This window comes from Molothrus aeneus, chromosome 1 (genome assembly GCF_037042795.1).
Source record: "Molothrus aeneus isolate 106 chromosome 1, BPBGC_Maene_1.0, whole genome shotgun sequence".
NCBI lineage: Eukaryota > Metazoa > Chordata > Aves > Passeriformes > Icteridae > Molothrus > Molothrus aeneus.
The window spans coordinates 52,707,732-52,723,386 of NC_089646.1; the positions used below are offsets into that span (position 1 = coordinate 52,707,732).

General features: G+C 43.1%; 1 protein-coding gene across 1 annotated transcript in view; it reads left to right on the plus strand.

The window, feature by feature from the left end:
* Positions 1-15,655, plus strand: part of COA1 (cytochrome c oxidase assembly factor 1) — a 53,717-nt gene that overhangs the window by 28,391 nt on the left and 9,671 nt on the right. The window contains exon 2 of the mRNA XM_066572335.1: positions 225-425. The gene's annotated coding sequence lies outside the window, so the exon portion shown is untranslated. The remainder of the gene's footprint in view (positions 1-224; positions 426-15,655) is intronic.

Genomic DNA, 15,655 nt, shown 5'->3' on the forward strand with positions numbered 1-15,655 from the left:
GTCCTTAATGTTTTTGATGGCACAACTGTCATGTCAAAATATCATATACCAGCTTCTCTCTTTACTATAAATTGGTTATAAGGAAAATTAAGGCAGTAGGACTGACAGTGCTATATGTCTTGGAATGGGTGGTTGAGTGACCAGGTTGAATCCTTAGGAATGTTTGAATATTCTTCCCCTGTCTCTGATACATACCCACTCCTGCATTTTCTCTTTTGTTTTAGGTGGAGTCTGGATAAGAGCTGTCAGGAGGGCTTTCTAGCCAGTTTGAGGCTGAGTGATAGCAATCTTGAACCACGGTTTTGGAGGAGTGGCACCAAAAGGCCTGTTGTTAACACTGAGTGCTTTACAGGACAAGTAGCACTCCCTGCTTCCTCAGCTGCCTGAAAATCAAGCCATAGATACTGACCTTCAATCAAAATAAGGTAAGTCAAGACTTTATCAAGCATGACTGAGTTTAAAATATGGTTATCAGCCTATCATACAACTGTTTTAAATGAAACCAGGGAAAAAATCACTAGAGCACCATGATGTGCAGAGGTCACTAATATTGCCAGATGTCTTCCTGTTGTGCTAAAACTACAGTAAAATGATGTCTTCTTGGTGCTGTGCTGAAGTTGGGCTGCATGTTAAGAGCTTCCTGAGTTACAGCAGTGCTGAGGCTGGCAAACCGCAGTAGATCCACTGGAAAAGCCCTGCCCACTGCAAAAAACAAACATGCTTCTTGGCCATGACAAAGGTTCTAGATTTCTTTGTGCAGCTCCAGTTTATTTCCTAAAATGCAAAGTGCAGCAGATGTCTAAGCTGACCTGTTACTTAAGAGAATAAGTGGTTTTATTCAGTCTACCCCTTTATTTTACTGAGGTAAAAAAAAAATCCAAGGATCATGCTTGTTACTGATCAAAGTAACAACCACTATTCCTAAAGACACAGTCTCCAGAAAGGTTACTTGTCATGGTTTGACACTGGCACAATGCCAGTGCCTCCATGAAGATACCTTCTCCCTGGTTTCTGCTGTGAGATGTGACCAGGAATAAGCAAAGCAGGCTCCTACTTAGGAAAGAAAAGAACCAGAACTTTATTAACTACTCTACAACTACAGATAAAAAGGAACACACACACAGGGAAAATGAAAACTTCACAAATGCATTTCCTCCTCCCCCACCAAATTTCCAACCCAATACATTTGTTCCTCAAATCACCAACTCTCAGTCCAGCACCACCTTTTAGACAATCAATCCTCAGTTCATCAAGAGGAGAGGAGTCCTTCTTGTACCATGGGCTTCCCCTGGAAACACAGCTGAAGCCTCGTGTGTTTCTGTGTCACTCGTGGCACCGCCCGGAGTACATCTGCCGTCGTGACCTCTTCCTTTCATGTCCAGTGCTCTCACCACTGAACACGGACCAGAACTGCTTCTAGGGTTGTCTTTTAAGGATGCTCTGTCCCGATCCAAAAAAGGCACAGTCTCTCCTTTGGGACACCTGTCCCCACAATCTCTCCTTTGGGACACCTGTCCCCCCCATATTTTTTTCACCCCCTGGGGCCGAGGGGCATCAACACTGAACCCTCTTGGTTCTGAGGCCATTGCCTCCCCCTAGAATGCAGTCTCTGTATCACAAGGAACATGGTTCTGTCCATGGCTATACAAAAAGAGTCCAGCAAAAGCCACTCCATCATCTCTTCCCACTAGGATTCTTCTCTATTCTTCTACTATCTCTCACTCGCCCAGACCTCTCTCACACTGGCCCATTTCCTTCCTCATCTTCCACTCTATCTTCTAGGAGAGGTCAATGATCTGTAAAGTTCTCATTCTCCAAAAAGGGGTTAAAAGCTCTTACAAGCGGCCGGCTGAACCCCCCCCTCTTCTCCGTCCCAGCCGTGCTGCCGGCGCGGGCCCATGTTTATCAAGCTTCAAGGTTACAGTCCCAGGCAGCGGCTCTCTTTCTCTCACTCTCTGTGTCTCTCAGGGGGGGCTGCCCGATGGCTCCCGGTGCCTCTCTCTCTCTCTCTCTCTTCCACCCTTCCACCCCCGGGCTCAGGCCTACCTCTCTCGGCCACATGGCTTTCCCCTCCCCCTGCCCAGCCAGCAGCTGGGCCGGGGGAGAGACCCGAACTCTTTCCCGCCGGAAACCCAAGAGGACCCTCCCAGGGGAGAGCTCTGCTTTTAACCCCGTGTTCTCAGAGGCGTGTCCATGTCTCAATGGTCAGGTTAAATGCCAATATTAAAGTCTGAATATCCATTGGCCAAAAACACAGCATCTCAAAAAACACATTTCCTGTCAAACCACCACATTCCACCCTTCGCCTCTGAGAACACACTTTCTAAAATTATTAACAAAATTACAAAACACTTCAACACTTCTACAAAACAAGAAAACCTTCATCTCCAGATTTTAACTCAATACATGCTTTGTTCTTATTCTTCTTTGGTCCCATCTCACAGCTTTACTCACAACTTTATCTTATCATTCCCCCAAAATTCGATTCCCGGTCAGGGAACCAAAAATGTCATGGTTTGACACTGGCACAATGCCAGTGCCTCCATGAAGATACCTTCTCCCTGGTTTCTGCTGTGAGATGTGACCAGGAATAAGCAAAGCAGGCTCCTACTTAGGAAAGAAAAGAACCAGAACTTTATTAACTACTCTACAACTACAGATAAAAAGGAACACACACACAGGGAAAATGAAAACTTCACAAATGCATTTCCTCCTCCCCCACCAAATTTCCAACCCAATACATTTGTTCCTCAAATCACCAACTCTCAGTCCAGCACCACCTTTTAGACAATCAATCCTCAGTTCATCAAGAGGAGAGGAGTCCTTCTTGTACCATGGGCTTCCCCTGGAAACACAGCTGAAGCCTCGTGTGTTTCTGTGTCACTCGTGGCACCGCCCGGAGTACATCTGCCGTCGTGACCTCTTCCTTTCATGTCCAGTGCTCTCACCACTGAACACGGACCAGAACTGCTTCTAGGGTTGTCTTTTAAGGATGCTCTGTCCCGATCCAAAAAAGGCACAGTCTCTCCTTTGGGACACCTGTCCCCACAATCTCTCCTTTGGGACACCTGTCCCCCCCATATTTTTTTCACCCCCTGGGGCCGAGGGGCATCAACACTGAACCCTCTTGGTTCTGAGGCCATTGCCTCCCCCTAGAATGCAGTCTCTGTATCACAAGGAACATGGTTCTGTCCATGGCTATACAAAAAGAGTCCAGCAAAAGCCACTCCATCATCTCTTCCCACTAGGATTCTTCTCTATTCTTCTACTATCTCTCACTCGCCCAGACCTCTCTCACACTGGCCCATTTCCTTCCTCATCTTCCACTCTATCTTCTAGGAGAGGTCAATGATCTGTAAAGTTCTCATTCTCCAAAAAGGGGTTAAAAGCTCTTACAAGCGGCCGGCTGAACCCCCCCCTCTTCTCCGTCCCAGCCGTGCTGCCGGCGCAGGCCCATGTTTATCAAGCTTCAAGGTTACAGTCCCAGGCAGCGGCTCTTTCTCTCACTCTCTGTGTCTCTCAGGGGGGGCTGCCCGATGGCTCCCGGTGCCTCTCTCTCTCTCTCTCTCTTCCACCCTTCCACCCCCGGGCTCAGGCCTACCTCTCTCGGCCACATGGCTTTCCCCTCCCCCTGCCCAGCCAGCAGCTGGGCCGGGGGAGAGACCCGAACTCTTTCCCGCCGGAAACCCAAGAGGACCCTCCCAGGGGAGAGCTCTGCTTTTAACCCCGTGTTCTCAGAGGCGTGTCCATGTCTCAATGGTCAGGTTAAATGCCAATATTAAAGTCTGAATATCCATTGGCCAAAAACACAGCATCTCAAAAAACACATTTCCTGTCAAACCACCACATTACTATATAGCTAAAGAGAGACCTTTCAAAACTAACCTTAAAAAAAAACCCAAACCCATACCTTCAACTGGGATACAGTATCCCTAAAGTATCTCCTAAGGTCACTGTATCACTAAGGATAAACCATTCAAAAGCCTCAATTTGGGTTTTCCTTGTCATATGCTGGGCTCAATTTAACAGAAAGTTTCTCCCAACTAAGACTTGATGGCAGCAGTGATGGGGTAGGAGGAGCAGAGAGCTGGCTGCTCTCATTTGGCACAGAGACAAAATCCAGGCTCCAGTTGGCTTTTAGGCCAACATTTGATAAAACTCTCATGCCACACTCGCATGTGAAGCCCTTTTCCATTCCCACAAAACCCATATACTACTCTTGTTTCCCTATAAAAGTCCATTTGGAGCATTACAAGCTCATGTCAGATATGAAGCTATTTAAATCTTTCATGATTTCTTATGTTCATTCTTTTGACATTTGAGCACAGTTGCTAAAAGTGTGAGAACAGTTGCTGCTCCTGTTTGAATTTCTTCACCTCTCCACTCTTCAACCAGATGACATTTTAAGCTTTAAATTGTATGGAAGGGAGCACATTAAATATAAGGTCTGAGAGAAATGGGAAACAACATCATGGGACTGCAGCTTTGGGTGCTGCAAACAGCCTGAATCTCCATATTAAAATATCAAACACTTTTTTGGTGTAAAGTGTGAGCAATCCCTCAAAAAGCTACATGAGATCCATTTTCTGGGTGATGGAATGTATGCCTGCCTAGTTTGCTTCCTGTGAGTTTATTAACACTTGCTGCATTTGTAACGGCTGGTTATTGAAGGAAGGACTTAACTCCCTCCCAGAACCCTGGGACTAATCAAAACATTGCCATTAACATTTAATGAGAAAGTTGTTGCTTTCACCAATAAACTGGCTTAGACTCTTAGTCCCCTAAAGCACAAATGGCACATAGTGCATCATAGTTAACAAGCAGATTCTGGGAAAAAAACACAGTCAGAGGAGTGCATCTTGTTGCATAAACTCAAAATGACTGGCTGATTTCTTCTTACTTTCCCCAGCAGTACTGGAAATTATGTATGCTAACCAGTATTCATCTCTCAGCAAAGTATCCAGACCTTGTAGGGCCAGTTCTTTCTTCCAGTAAGACCTCTGCATCATAAAGCAACTCAGACAAAACATGCCCAGGGGAAAATCCCATGCTTATAGGAGCTTCCAAGACTTTTCAACCATTTGCTCCCCTAGTTGCTTGTCTTGGGTGGAGGAGAATGGCCTGTTAGAAAGGAATGGCCAATGTAAATGGAAAAGAACAAGTAAGACACTTGAGGGTGTGTCTAATGGATCCAGATATCCAGGTCAGCAAAGGAAGTATTGCCCCTCATCTGTGCCACATTCAGGCAGAGGAGCCAAACTGGTAAATTTTAGGTCTGTCAGCCAATTCTGCCATTTTGGAGATGGGACTGGTCTGACTGAAGAGGCATCACATGAGGAGAGTAACATTTTGGATGCTGTATGTCCTCATTACTAAATTAAAAAGATTGGAGACAGCTACCACAAACAGTTTCACAATGCATTTACCAGGAGAACAGTAAGAGCAGTGAATAGTGCACTTTATTGCAAATGCTTCATTTAACAAAGATTAAATATGCATCTGAACACTGTCACTTTGAGATACATTCCGAATCTGACTTTGCCCCTGCTTATAGTGGTATAAATAAAGAATTATTCTATTGAAGTCAGCAAAATCATTACCTGATTTTAAACTCAAAAGAGAGAAAATCTTGCTTTTTACTTCTACAGCAAATCCCATTCTACAGCAAATCCCATTCAATTCAGTATGAATACAACAGTATATTTAAGAAGAGAGACGACTGAAAAATCCATGTCCTAAATTCAGTAAAGGGTTAAGGAGTTGAATTTCCATCTGAGCACTCTTGAATATTGAAACATCAAACCTCCTTTTCCTGTGGTGTAATCTAGTTTATTTTCCCCAGAAAATACATTTTCCTTTTTGTAAACAGAAACCACATGAAGCACATGGTTATCTTCTGAGCAAAAATATCAAAAACCATAGTTTCCACATATTAAAAAACCAAAAACCCACAAACTTCTGTTTTAAAGCTAAATGCATGTTTTCAGTCTATCAACATTTTTATTCCATGCCAGTTTTTTGCATAGTGGAAAATATGCACCCTTAGGAGAGTAACAACTATGATAAGTTGTTAAAAACCAAATTATCTAGGAAGGTAATTTTTCCCATTATGAAAGTGGCTTGTCAGATATTAATGAAATGAATTAGTCACTTAGCACACCTTTCACAACCTCTGAAAATTAGATTATGGCCCATATGTTCCCATGAGTAACAGGAGCAGTTCTCCTCTTTGTATATACAATAGCATCACTCCACAGTTTCTGATTATGTTTTATTCACATGGAAGCATAAATCAGTCCAAAGCCTAAAACTAACCAAACCAGTTCATATTTCTCACATGAGCTATTCTACTTGCATGCCTTTCCAGATTAAACATTTCTTGTTGTGATATAAAAAGATTCCAGGTACATGGTATTCAATGGAATGCTGTTGACAGTGGAGGAGGAGCTCTTTTTACATCTTTCTCTAGACTGTTTATGCTTCTAATGAATACAAGTGCCTGCTGAAAAGCTCTGTACTAAAGTACCTGGGTTTCTTTAACAGGGAGCACTGCTAGGGTTAACATACTGTTTTCCCCAGGCATATACAAGTGTATGGCAGAAGGCACTATGCAAATAGTGTTCACAGAGTTTATAATTTCCTGTTGGAACAGCAAAGAAAAGAAGGTCATTGATTTAAACCAGAGAATACAAATTATTTCCTGCCCACAAAGCTGCCAAATGCTTAGAGTTATTGATTTTTTTTTCTCCCTGCTGCTAACCAAACACTTCTGGTCCTGTTGTGGGCATCATCAGCTTATTGACTAAGTAAACATAACCCATTAAGCTGAACATTTTAAAAATAATAGAAAATTATAGTGGCTTTATTTAAAAAAAAAAAAAAACTAACAACAAACCCCAAAAAAAAACAACAAACCCAAAAACCAAAAACACAAGAAAGGAGAAGAAAAGAGAAACAGTTCCTGAAGTTAATTAACTTTTATGTAGATTCAGGTTTCTGCAATATAGGTTTGCATCCAAATGAGAGAGGAAGGAATAAATTAAAAGAAGACTCAGAAAAAAAACCCAAAAGTCTTTTCCTAAAGAAGCCAAGAAGAGGAGGGTGCAGGGAAGCAAGTACTTCATATTTTAAAGTACTTCAAGTAAAAGAAAAAATTACTGCAAAATTGGGATTGAAAGGATAAAATCATGTGGCAGCAGCATGGTGAAGGCATGTTTTTATTTATTTATTTACTTATTAGCAGCAGGAGGTCTGTGCTATTGCCTGAATTTTCTTTTCTAACTCAGAGCTGAGCACAGCTGATGCCTGGCCTTGGAACCTGTCAGTTTGAAGATAACACGTACACTATTAATAAATGTAGAACAATACTTGCTGTCAAGTTGGTTACAAGGCAATGGTTCACTGAAGGGGGCCTGACAATGTCAAAAAGCATTAGACCAGAGCCAGCAAATGTTTTATACTCTACAGCTGAACCCAAAAGAGGAACTGATGCCCTGAATCTGACTTTAGGGCATCTGTCTGCTCTGGAGAGTGTGTATTTGTCTGAAGAAGCAGGGAATGAGTTGCTTTTCCCTCCTCTTCCAGTCATCTGCCTACACAAGGGAGGCAAGAACCAAGACACAAGAGAACAAATCCTAGTGTGCTGTAGATGGACAGGGACACCTTACATACAAAATAGTCTTTAAAAGTAGGACAGGGCACTCAGGAGAGGTGTTTACAGGCAGCTCTGAACAGCAGGGAGACAGCTACCAGGCTGAGACACTGCAGAGGGCTGGCTTTCCCCTGGGACTGGCTGTTGCAGGTGGCTTCCCTGGCCAAGAGCCTTGCAGTCCTTTGGTGTGAGAGTCAGCCGTGAGAGAAGAGCCAGTGGGAAGAGACACCAGGAGGGAAGTAAACAAGCAGATTACAAAGTGATGATAAATGAGGGTATTGGTCTTCTACAGTGGCTTAGAGGAAGGTGTGACTGCTTCCTCCACCCCCTCACCTTCATGCCTGTTGACTGAATACTATTAAGGCAGGTAGTCACGGATTAATAATGACCTGTTAACAGCTTCTTTAATTTTCTAATAAGTGCCAACTGCAGTTGCTATAATTATTCTGCTGGTCCTACAACATGACCTGTGCCAGACTGCAAAGTATTTTAATTTTTTTGTGTGGAACACACTGTCATGCTCTTAATGTGTGCAGTGCATATGGGCAATTGCACACCTAAGTAAAATTACATCTTAGGCTGTCAGAGCACTTTGCAGCCATTAAATATTGGTATCTTCTAGCAAAGTAGGAACGAGGAAGTGTTTAGTCACTTATTTCTGTGTGAATTGAGACACCTAAACTTTATAGTTTTAGCCACAGTGATACAGTGAGTCAGTCTCTGAGCTGCTTGTGAAACCTGGGAGCTCTGTCTTCTGCTTTGTTTTTGCTGGTATCATACAAACTGCAAAAGTCATGGATAGGTTGGAGGTAACATTAAGAGGGGCTTTTTCTGTGTAAGCAGAGGTCCCTAGGAGTAATGTTGTACAAAAGTGGTATCCATCATTGTTGCTATTCCCACCATCACAGAGCTGAGTAGCATGTCATGGGAAAATAAAACATAAACAAACAGAAATGGATCACAGCCCACCTATGTGTCTCATATATGCCACAAGTGTCAAATTTCATTGTATTGAGCCCTTGGTAATCTAGTGTTTAATCAACAAACCCCACAACAGGTATTTGAAGATTACCATTTCATGAAGAAATAGTGTATGTTGTTAGCAGCCCTGTTTGAAAACTACTAGTGAGGATATGTCTTGAAAATGCTATAAAGCAGATGCTGAATTTTCAAAGATCTTTTTGAAGGCAATGATCCTGTAAAGGTATCATCTATTGAGCATACATAAAGCACACAACATTTTGAGAAATCTCACCCATCAACAGTACATAAAGGTATGGTCTGTGCTTTTGTCGAGCTCTTGGACAATCACACCTCCTTGCTGGACAAAGCCCTGTGCTGTATCTCCATAAAGGAAAGCTTGTCCCCATGTCTCTAAAGGTAGATTTGCTGTAGGAAACAGCCCTGAAGTTCTGCCAAATCTGTCTGGTCTGGCATGTTTTAGCCTTAGAGAGGAAATGGACAGGGAACAGGGAACAGCCCAGGTCTCAGAGTCAAGTGCCTGACCTGGTACTGTCTTGTGCCTGACCTGGTACTGTCTTCTTGTGAAGATGTTCAGTGTTTTTTTCTCCCACAGCTCTGCAAAATGAAAAAAAAAAAAAATCCTGCCTTCCCTAACAGGAGCTATTGAAGAACTGAAGATTCAGTGATTCACATTCAAAGTATTAAACAGAGAAATATTTATTCCTTAAAATCTTTCCCACACATATTCTGAGGATAAAAATACGGATTGCAGTCAGCTGTTCTCTGAAATTCCTCTTGTCCTGACTCATATTTGGAAAGGAATTTGATTCACTTCCAACTATCTTGTGAGCATCCAGTACAAGTTTTCCTTTTTCTAAGGGTGGATGAATAAATCAGTAGCTACTCTCCAGATGAAGTTAAAGGTCTGACTCCAGATGCTGCATGTGCAGTGTGGCAGGTTCCATCACTTCCTTTGCCCTTTTGCACTCTTCATCTTGCACAGCTTTGTGCACAAGTTAACAAGCTGGATCTGTCTGAACAGAAACCCTCAAGTACTATGGGAACTTATTTTCTTTCTTTTAATGGTTCTCATCATAATTATTTTTTCTCTTTTTTGTCTTTCTGATAATAGAATGTTTCTAGGTCAGAATCCCAGTTGGTCTTGTGCTGATTTTGGTCCCCAATGCCTATTAAAATGTCACGAGTCTTTGAGGTTAGCTTTTCCCCAGATCCTAATTTGTGTTAACAGATTTAGCTGATACTGAACTAGTTCTGCTCATATGGGCAAGGCCCAACTTCTGGAACTGATCCAGGTGTCCAAGATGTTTGAAAGTAATTAATTTTCTTTAAAGCCTTGGGCTGTAAGTGTTGATCTGACACATTTGAAAGGAACTTGACTTTCAGAAGGGTAGAGTCCTTTTCTGAAGGAGGGGCTGTGCTGTGAGGGTATAAAAAAGGGGACTTGAAATAAACTTACCCCATCTGAGAGGAATTAGGGTAGCATTTTTTTTAAATTTTGGTTTTCAGTAGGAAGTAAGAATAGGAGCAGGGTGTTTTTTAGTGCCAAAAGTATGTACTGCTGTAATACTAAATAATAAAAAGCATTAGGTCAGCAAGGTGTTTGGGCACAGGACTGCAGACCTTCCTACCTCCACTGATATTTTTAAAAGCTTTGTAAATCAGGCTCTTGCTGACCACAGCAGAGCAGACCACACCAGATCTTTTACCCCCTCATTTCCGGAGGAAAACAAGGGAGCAAGCACCATATGATGTACACTATGTTCCTGCTTTAAACATTTTTCCCCTGTGACTGCCTCCCCTGGCATTCAGTACCTTTAGGTCACTGTCTACTGCATGCCTGTTTAATGTGGGCATATGGATGATATTATTGAAGTCAGAAAGATTACAGACAAGCATAAGCCTTATCACGATTTGAGTTGGTAAACTTCCAGGTTTTTAACACAGTCACATAGAATTCCTAGCCCAATGACATCTGCAGTACTTGTGTGAAGTTCTGAGACCATTTTCGTTTCACTTTATGAGGTAAAATGTAACCTGTTAGCCAAGAAAGTGATCACAGATTCCTTGTGGTTTCTTGATTCTTTTACACATCTCAGGATTTAGTAAGTTGACTTAAAGCTAGATTGGATATGAGATTTTGTCAATGTCTTCAGCATAATGAGTGTATTGGATATAGATAAATGCCCAGAAATTGCTAAGAAAGATAATTAATTACCACTGCATGGAAAGAATTGCAAACTCTTTCCATGAGAAATGATTTTGTACTCTTCCCTGCTCCCTTACCTTGCAGGTTCAGTGAACTTATTCAAGGCAATTATATATGGGAAAAACACATCAAACTGAAAACCTCACTGGCTTGACAGTTCCTTTCTGCTAAACACAGAGTGTTATTCCCTCTCATCCTGACAGCACGAGACAGTCAAAGGACTCTATTTGCTGTTTCTTTATATGATTCTTTTGTTTTAACGTGCCCGTTTGGAAGCTGGCCTGTGTTGCAGGCTGTGCAGAGGCACAGGGACAGCATAAAGCAATTCTTTTGAACCTTGGATTGCAGCACTCATGACCTCACTCCCAGCAGCAAGGAAGCCAAGAAGCTGTCCCACAGCTTTCTCAGGTAAATCACTCACTGATCACCACTGATCTTTTCTTCTTGCACCTTGGATGCAACTTTTTCATTTACCCTACTTTTGAATTCTTACTCTTAAATCCTTCGCAATTCACCTCTAAAATGCAAAAAATGAACATTGACACCTTCTTCCCCCCTCCATGGTGTTCAATTACAGAAACATACAATTAGGGATGTTAATGACAGATTATTAGGCATTAACCTATAATGCTATCCTCCAATAGCAGCAAAAATGGGTCACACTGTAGGTATAATTATCCTGGTTCTCTAATAATACGCCCTGGTTGTGCCTTTTTTCTGCGATATATGCCTTGTATTTCAGTACAGAGTAGGGGCAGATCTAGTTGTGTTGGAGAGTGATCTGGAGCTGGCTGCTGAACTGCTGGCACTTGGGCCTGGCCTTCAGAAAGACTCAACAAACTAGGCTGTAGCATCTTTCCAACTTGAAGAAAACTAATGAAGGATTTTGGCACCTGTCTTTGATACCCACAGTTAGGACAGGCTCTATTCACAGAGGGATAAACTGAGGGACAGCAGGAGACAATAGGACTCCTTGGACAACAGGAATGGTGGCCCCACTGCTTCTGTCTGCTCAGCACCAGGGTGGTGGTGCAATATTCTTCAGGGAAGAGGGCACACAGAGGAGTGAAGGTGGGTGGGCAGGAGGAAGAGAAATGCAGTGCAGGTGAGCCCACCGGATGAGACAGTGCAGCTTAAGAGCACAAAGGGAAGTTGTCTGTGGCAGCAGAACAGAAATTCTCTTCTGTAAATAGAATAGAAACATGAACATAAGAGTGTCCAAGAGAGGAGAAAAATGAAATGAAACTAGGATATCTGAAGGCATCATGCAGGTTTTGTGCTGACTGAGAAGGCCAATTGCTTTGTAGCATATGCTGCAGGAGAAGTGATACAAGAGTGAGGTGACTGTTTAAAGTCCTTAATCACTTTATTGACTACTTTCTCTTGCCTTGTTAATTAGTTAGTAGCAAAGGCAGAAAATAACCTTCACATTCTTTCTTGGCTTTCTTGCCAATAGTCTTTCTCACATGTAGAGTGGGCCCCTTAAAGCATTCTCACCAGGCCAGCTGCGCAAATCTAGGAACTGATTCCTGAGGAGATCCTGGAAGAAACTATTTCAAAGGTGTCTAAAAAGATGTTGTACCTGCTTAAATGCCAGAATATGTGTTTTCAGTGCATCTGAAGAACAACCAAGGCAGAAAAAGAAAAGAAAAAGTATTAATCCTACTTTTGGTTTGACTATGAATTAAGCAAACTTTACTGCAAGTTTCTGTGGTCTTGTTGAAGGCACTCTGTACATGCAAAGTCTTTGATGCTTCTGAACATGCTGGCAGCATTAAAAATTTGTGCTGTTACCTCTCATACATGAGGAAAATAATATATTGAGGTTATTTCCAGAAAAAAAGGGGAAAATAATATGCTGAAATCCTGTCAGAACATTTCCGCTGTACTGTCCTGTTTTGGGTGAGAGTACTAATGATGAAGGGATGTTGTAGACAGTGAGTGTCAAAAAGATGTGTCTAAAATGTTGTCCTAGCATCTTATTAGTATAGAAATTGGCTTACACCCAGATGCCTGCCTTATGCATCTTAGAAGATCAATGGAAGGGCAAGAAAGCAAGAATGTGAAATACAAGTGCGTGCTCGTGTGTGGTTTGCGTGACATTCCCCTCATCTCCTGTGACTTCCTGGGTGGTTTGCTGAAAAGCTGTGCCCAAGGCCAATTAAAAAGCCACCAGCCCAGGGAGAGTTCCATTGTGGAAGGGTCAGCAGCAATTCCAGCCTTGAAGTTAGATGCTCAGATTTGTGTTCAGGTCTCTTGATAAATTTTAATTTAATTTAATAGTAGTCTTTTGATGCACCTATTTAGTGTGTCAGTCCAACACCTCAGGACTGCAGTTGTTCAAGGTGGTTTAAAGGCTCCCAGTTGCTTGTGTTGGTGGCCTGGCACTATATTCTCTTCTGGCACTGCCAGGTGGGTAGGCAGTGGCCCAGATTGAGACAGGCAGCAGTGATCACACCGAGTTTGCATTGATCAAGTTGCTTCTCTCTTGTTTCAGCGCAGTATTATTGTTTGCTGTTTGGCCCGTAGTAGCACCCAGAGGCTAGAGATGCTGGTGGAGTTTCATAGCACCAGGAGGAAGACAAGGACAAGGAGAAGGAGGAGGAAATGCCTTCCCCAGAGAACCTACAGCCCCAGCTCCCTTGCTCAGTTCCAGGGAAAATAATGTTTATGGTTGGTGAAAATACCCTTCTTCTCCAATACCTGCCTTAGGTGGAGGTGCCCAACAGCAATCTCTGCCACACAAATTTCAGACACCAAATAGAAAACTCAAATTTGCCAAAATAAGGGAGATGGTCTTAAGCCAGCCTATTTTTAGAAGATCCTCTGTGGAGAAAACAAAGTCTAATTTAAAACAGCCTTTACTGTTGCAGTAACTCACCATTTCACATGTGACCCTGGAAGTTTCTTAAATCTTGTTAACAGCCTGTGTCCCACTTAGCTTCAAAGTCAAGCCTTGTCCTCCAAATCCTGCTATTTTTAAGGCACAAAGTGAACATCACTATTATTAGGGTATTCTGCTCTTTAACAGTTATGTTTTGAGAAAACTACTTACAATGATTTAAGGTCTCTTCTTGGTAACTGTGGGTTCAGTGTTTTTGTGTGTGCTAATCTCCACTTAATCTTTTTTACCTCTGCAAATAACATGGAGGAAAAGATGTCTTTGCAGAACAGCTTGGAAATTTGTGCTTTTTTCATTACTGGCTGTTGAAAAGTCTGTTTTTCCACCAATTGACTTGCATACTCTTTTAGAGATATAAAGGTTCTCAGGGGAGATCACCACAGATAGCAGCATGGACTTCCTCCTTAGGAGGCATGTTGTATCTATAAAATTCTCCCAAATACTTAGAGTTGATCCCTTTGTGGCAAGTGAAGTGGAGGGGTTTGGTCCTTCCCTGTGAGAGCCTCTGCAGTTTGCAAGGTGTATGTCATGTTCACAAAGGCTCAGGACAGGAGGCACACCTTGGGCATGACTCTGCTTCCCTTCCTTAGTGAGCCACTCCCATGGCACTTCAGCAGAGCAGCCAACAGAACAGCAAACACAGTTGGCCACAGGACAGAAATCCAACTGACAAGTCCTTGCAGACAACAGATCCTTAATACATTTTGGTCTTCTGCAAGCTGTCACCATTCAGAAGTCATTGGCAGCTGTGTGCCAAAGGATGCTCAAGGCTGCAGTATTCAAGCATCCATTCCACAAGGGACCAGGATGGCAGGGAAGGGAAGCAGCAGCCCCTCTGTGGGGGATGCTCTGGGCTCCAAAGTCAATTCTGTCCTTGGTTTTGGAGGCTGGCAAGGAATTGTGGGATCGGTGAGAGGGTTTGCAGTCTTGAGAGGCTTGTTAAAATGTGTAGCTCTGAACCTTTTCCCACAGTGTGCTGTCATAGGACTGGCTTGGGAAAACAGCTGAGAAACAAGTGGGACAAGAGCATCAAAAACTAGACAGGTACAGTCCATGGGCTTCCAGCTGTGACTGAAAATGAGCAATGGAGACCTTGGTGCACAGCTTGGGTGCACCTCAGCTCTCCACATCTCTGCCTCAGCAGGAGCAGCAACAGAAGACGGCTGTGGGCAGGGGCAGCACCTTAGGAGCAGCCAGGCGTGCAGCATGGGGCAGCAGTGCTTAATGGGATCACCACTGCTCAGCTGCCAAGCTCCCTTGCCAGATGGCACTGTCTCTACACTGCAGCACTGGAGCGGAGGTGGTGATGAGAGTGTGTGTGAGCATGTGACTGATCAGCAATAAGCTTTTCTTACTTTCCATGCATCTCCCTTGTCTGGGTGCGAGCAGACCGTGAGACCTAACAAACCTCAAACCCACTGACAGCAAGTTTGCAGAACCTCTAATTTCCGCTGTTTACCAGGCAGGTCCCCCGAGCCTCAGTCAAAACCTTGCTGGTGCAAGAGCTCCCTGTCGTCCCACCCTTACTCAGCACACTGCCAGCAGCACCCCCCACCCCCAGACATTTGCATTCAATTACCCTGAATTTAATCACAGAAAGCAAATTTTGCCTGGCCACAACTTTGAAAGGGGCAAAAACAAATGCCTCAGGTCACAAACTGTTATATCTGATCCTCCCTCCAGATTTACCATGGGGTTTTTTTCCCCATCCCTGTTATGTGGTGTTGGTGTCAGAGCCTCCTCCTGGCCAGATGAATCTTATAAGAAACTTGGTTATTAATCAGATTTTGTGGGGATTTAAAGAAAGTTGCAAGCACAAGCAGGCGAGCAGGAAGTTCTCACTCTCCTTGTGAAATGACTACCACTGTTTCTCTGTAAAACCACACTTGCACATTTCCTCTGCTGTAACTTC